Source organism: Ascaphus truei, unplaced genomic scaffold, assembly GCF_040206685.1.
Source record: "Ascaphus truei isolate aAscTru1 unplaced genomic scaffold, aAscTru1.hap1 HAP1_SCAFFOLD_263, whole genome shotgun sequence".
NCBI classification, from domain to species: Eukaryota; Metazoa; Chordata; class Amphibia; order Anura; family Ascaphidae; genus Ascaphus; species Ascaphus truei.
Window position 1 is genome coordinate 530,884 of NW_027455568.1, and position 5,741 is coordinate 536,624.

Sequence of the window (5,741 nt, forward strand, 5' to 3'; positions counted from 1 at the left end):
ACACACAGAGAGTGGGTGATACACAGAGAGAGGGTGGTGACTGATTGGGGGGGTGGTGACTGATTGGGGGGGGGGTGGTGACTGATTGGGGGGGTACCTCTGGTGTCACACACATACACATGCTCCCATACACATGCTCCCATACACACATACATACACTTGCTGCCATACACACATACATACACTTGCTCACACACACATGCACACACACATGCACACACACATGCACACACACACACACACACACACACACACACACACACACACACACACACACACACACACACACGGAAGGAAAGGCCGCGACCAGCACCACGCTCCTCCCCCACCCACCCGCGCCCATCTCCCGCTCGTGGGGGGGGGGGGGGGGGCAGGCAGACACCCCCCCATACCTTACGCGGGCATATTGGAAGCTTTGGGGAGGCAGGGTGGGGGGGAGGCACGGTGGGGGGGAGGCATGTGGCGAGGTATCCCCCAGGGGAGAGTCAGCCCCGCAGTGGCCGCCACTATCCTGCTCTCCTCGCCGGCATGTCTTCACAATGCGCGGCCAAGCAGCTTTGCAGACTGCTTCTTCCCCCCAGCCCGCGGCGGCATGAAGCTAGCAGGCGGGGAGGCGGCAGGGTAGGTGGGAGTCATGTGGTGAGGGCCGAGGCCGCCCCCCCCCCCGCACGCCAACCGGGCTGCAGCAGTGGGGACCTCCCACCCCGGGCAGCGATCGGTGGATCGAGGGGGAAGGGGACAGGAGCAGGGGACAGGAGGAGGGGAAGGGGATAGGAGCAGGGGAATGGGACAGGAGGAGGGGAAGGGGACAGGAGCAGGGGAATGGGACAGGAGAAGGGGACAGGAGAGCTGCCGCGGTGGGGAGTAGGGAGCCATGTGGGGACCAGGGGGATCGCAGGGAAGGAGCAGAGGGGCCGCAGCATGGCGTGTACTTACTTTTGATGTCCGGGCAGAAAGAATGGCCGCTCGTTGGGGGCGGGCTCATATAGAGCCTGGCTGCGCGCCCACAAAGCCTGGGAGCGCGCGCCAATCAGCAGTCAGGTAGGGAGTTTATTTATTTTTCAGCGCGAGCAGGGAAAATTTGAGCGCGAACGGGGGAAATTTAAAAAAAAAACACGTGTGCTGCTTGGGCCAATATTTACACGCCCGGGGATGAAATTCACCCGCCCCGGGCGAGTAAATGTATAGGATTGTCGAACACTGTATATATATAGTGAAGCAAGTTCATGCAACTCGAAAAGATTATACTGGTGAGATATGCACATACGTGTAAGTGTCTAACCCCAGGCACGTAAAGGTTTCTTTTTACTCCTCTGCTTCCACACAGCCACAGATGAGTTTCGAAGCCTTTTTCATAAAAATTCCAAATTTATAAAGCATCAGGTACACACAAATAGATGAGCAAATAAAACAAAAGAACCAGCTCCAGTCACTTGAATCATCTCCGTCAACCTCAACTCTCGCCGATCCAGCCGGCGTATTTCGTCACTTCTGGTCTCCTCCGGTGATCCACTGTGCTCCTGGTGCTCGTCCCACGGCCACCCTGATCTAAGTCGACTAGTTGTTCCTTGTGGTCTTCAATATTTAGCGTAATTCGCATATTTTTGATGTTTCTCAGTGGTTTCTATTCTAAATTATCCTTCATCTACCTGGAATTCCACATCGTCAGAGGAGGATCTATCATTAGTTTCAAACAGGGCTGCAAGATCTTGGAAGTACAATCTACTGTCGTCTTCACCATCTACCGAAACTTTAGATCTGCTACACTTGAGTTGAGGCTGGGATCCTAGTTTCTCAAAGCATTGCATGAGTGAAGCATTCATGCAGCCTACAAATTCATTTAAAGGGGAAGGTGCCTCTCCCTCTGTAACTTTAGTAATACAACCAGCAGTGTCTTTTGGTGTGATACGCTGGTATCTTAACTTTCGAGATCGCACAATACTTGGACTTTGTAGTCACTTTCTTAAGCTTAAAAGTTGGGGAATCCAGCTGTTATTGCTCTGATTTGGGCTCTGCTATGTAACATAGGAACAGACATGAGCTCAGTTTCTGCTTGGAAACAACTACACCAGGTAAAGTCCAGATTAATTAACACCAGCAAACCACTTGCGGGGTAGGCAGGTTGCAATCGTTGAAATATATATATTTATTAAATGTTTTACCAGGAAGTAATACATTGAGATTTATCCCTCATTTTCAAGTATGTCCTGGGCACAGAGTTATGATAAGAATACATGGTTACATTAAATGAATAAAGGTTATACAGTCAATTCACAGACATTTCATGCAGCACTTATACTGCTTGAAAGATGAGATTGGTTAAAAACTGTTCTAAAATGCACTGCTATGGTCCGAATTGGGCAAAGCAAACAAAGCAAAATAAACACCCATTTTCCAGTAAGGTTTAGGAAGACATTATGGATTTTAGAAAGTATTAAAAATCATGTAAAATTTACAAAGATCTAATTTAAATTTCCTACAATCAAAAATGAATCAAACCGTTTTCCCCTGTGCAATGTCACTGATCACACATTAAAACACAATGTTTATCGGGTATCCGGACTTATTAGCAATTACAGATGGAAATGAGTGCCCCAGCTGTGGAAAGATTTATGATGGAAACAGGAAGTTATGCATATTGGTGGCTACATTCTCCTGACAATGTCCGGGGTACTTAGGACTCAATTTGCAAGATCTGATCCTGGTTCACTGGGAGTAGTGTTTGTTTCTTGACCTGTGCTTTCTCTGGGGCACTTGCTTTAGCTACATGCTGGAGTATTGGCTGTGCCAAAGGATTATCTAGGCATGCTTCTTTTGCAGTGGTGGTTTCACTGTTCTCTTCTGCCGTTGAAGTGGTTTGGTCATGTTCTACTTGAGGTGATATCAGCTGCCTTCTTGCCTCAGCCTCTTGTTTCTGCAGCATCTGCTCAACCTCAATCTCAAATTCTAATTTCTCCTGATCAGTCTCAACATCTAGTTTCTGCATAAGCTCCCTCAGCTCTTGGATTTACGTAGCTCGTTCTGCTGTATGATTGTTCACAGGTGCTCTGTCAGCTGCTCCTTGATCTCCATTTTCTTGTGCAGGTCCAGCTTGGAAGCGATATACTCTGTTTCAGCTTTGTCAAAACTTTTCTTGGCTTGGAAATACTGCACGGATGCCTGGTCGAAGCAGTTCATTCAAATTCAAATGTCTGTGGACACCATATCATCCAAAACCTGAAGCTGCTTCTGGATCCTTTCCAGTTTCACCGTTTCTGCATCGGTTTGTTTACACCCTAGGTGGGCAACCCTGTCGCCAATTGCCACAAGTGGTGAATTGGCCTTGAAAGTGTGGTGAATTTCAGTTTGTCAGCTCCCACAGTAAAATAAACTTTTTCCTGATGGCGTGTGCTTGTTTTCGCTTTCTGAATGAGTCAGTGACGCAGCACAGCCATCCAATACTCCCTTCTGCCTTCAGTCTGCGTTCTGCAATAGCTTTTGCTAGAAAAGCTTTTTATACGCTTATTCTTCTCTCCCATTAACAGTTGTTCCAATTGAAGCTGATCCAGATGATCATTATATATATATATATATATATATATATATATATATATATTGGAGAGAAAAAAAAAGGAAAAGCGCCCGATCCTTGTATAAAATCAGTGATAAAAATCAAGTAACGACAATTGCCAACTCACACTTTCTCAATAAGTTAAAACTGGATGAACTAAGGGCATGGTGCCTTATGCATAAACCCAAAGCCATCGTTCTTACAGAAACATGGCTATCCTCTAAAACCCCTGATGCAAATATCGCCATTCAGGGATACTCCATTTTTCGGAGAGATAGGTCAAAGAGAGGAGGGGTGTTATTTTATATTGCAGACACCTTACAATTTACACTGTTACATTGCCCACCAAGTCCACCCTCTTTTGAAACTCTAGTTGGCAAAATCTGCCTCCCCTTTTCTAAGCCCATCTTGCTTGCTGGCATCTACCGCCCCCCTAAAGCCCCACTACAATCCTTGACTGATATCACCCAATTTCTTGGCTCCATTTCCTCTCTGAATGAGAAGAGTGAGCTGCTAGTTCTTGGGGATTTCAACTTCAATTGGCTTGACCCTAAAAACCACAAAATCCAGATACAACTCAAGTCACTTAACCTATCACAACTCATTTCCCAACCCACACGGATAAACCTGAAATCGCATAACCATTCCTTGCTAGACTGGATTCTCTCCTCAAACCCCAGCAGAATCCAATCCTCTGGCATCCTTCCTGATATTTTCAGTGACCATGCAATAGTGTACTGTGTAAGGAAAATTAAACCGCCCCATTCAAGCCCTAAAGTTCTCCTCACTAGAACATTTAAAAACTTTAACCCACAACAGTTTCTGGATGACCTTACCAACTGCCCATGGCACAGAATCGATTTAATTCCCGACCCTGATTCTGCACTCGACTATTTCCAATCCGAGTTCTTAAAACTCTGCGATACCCATGCTCCACTACGCAAAATAAGGGTACGGGGGGCCCACCTTCCATGGGATACACCTGACCTTATAGCACTCTACCAGTTCAGGGATGCCTTGTGGAAAAGCTACAAAGTAACTGGCACTACCAAGGATCTCAATCACTACAGATGCATGCGGAACATGTGCACAAGGCAAACAAGGCATGCAAAAGCACAATATTACTCTGACAATCTCCACCAAAATACATCAAACCCAGCTAACTTCTGGAAGGTTATCAACAATATATTCCAGGCTCCTAACCATCAACAACCAAGTAATATCACTAAGGGGGATATTACTCTGACAAACCCCACTGACATTGCAAATGCATTCAATGATTACTTTGTGGGGTGTGCCAATAACTTATTAGCGAAACGCAGCACAAACCCCAAACCTGAATCTCATCCTGGGAGTACCCCTATAGTCCCACCCCCTCCCAACACTGCCCACAATTTTCAATTTAGCCCAGTATCTGAAGAGGAGATTACACAAGCGCTCCTCAAACTAAAACTAAGCAGCCAATGTGGACCCGACTTACTACAATCTAGGTTCCTACGACTTGGTGCCCCAGCCATTGCCAAACCAATTGCGTCCATAGTCAACTCTATCCTGTCTGCAGGCCATATCCCTAAGACCTGGAAAACTGCCAGAGTTGTCCCAATCTTCAAAAGTGGGGACAAAAACACTGTCTCAAACTACAGGCCAATCTCACTTCTCCCAATTCTATCCAAAGTTATGGAAAAATGTGTCCACTCCCAATTAAGCGATTTCTACACCAAGACAAATTTCCCTAGCCAATTCCAGTCTGGGTTTCGTCCCAAACACTCCACCGTAACTACCCTGCTAAAAGTTTGCAATGAAATCCAGTGTGGAATGGAACGGGGACAACTCACTGGTGCAGTATTCCTAGATTTTGCAAAGGCTTTTGACACAGTTGATCATGTTATCCTGCTTAACAAACTCCAGAGCTCTGGAATAGGGAAACATGCTTTAAACTGGTTTCAGTCCTACCTATCAGGAAGATCCCAACATGTGTCCATCTCAGGCTCTAACTCCAACCCCCTGGATATCACCTGTGGTGTCCCGCAAGGCTCTGTTCTGGGGCCCCTACTCTTCTCAGTGTTCAATAATGATCTTCACACAGCTTGTAAGGAAGCCTCAATACACATGTATGCAGATGACACAATCCTGTATGCACACAGCCATAGCCTCTCTGACCTTCAACACATACTTCAGTCTGACTTTTTGA

The 5,741-nt window shown here is 46.4% G+C and overlaps 1 pseudogene; it reads right to left on the reverse strand.

Annotated features, from left to right (window-relative positions):
* Positions 1 to 428: 428 nt before the first annotated feature.
* LOC142481418 (uncharacterized) lies at positions 429 to 3,345 on the reverse strand (annotated as a pseudogene).
* Positions 3,346 to 5,741: the final 2,396 nt, after the last annotated feature.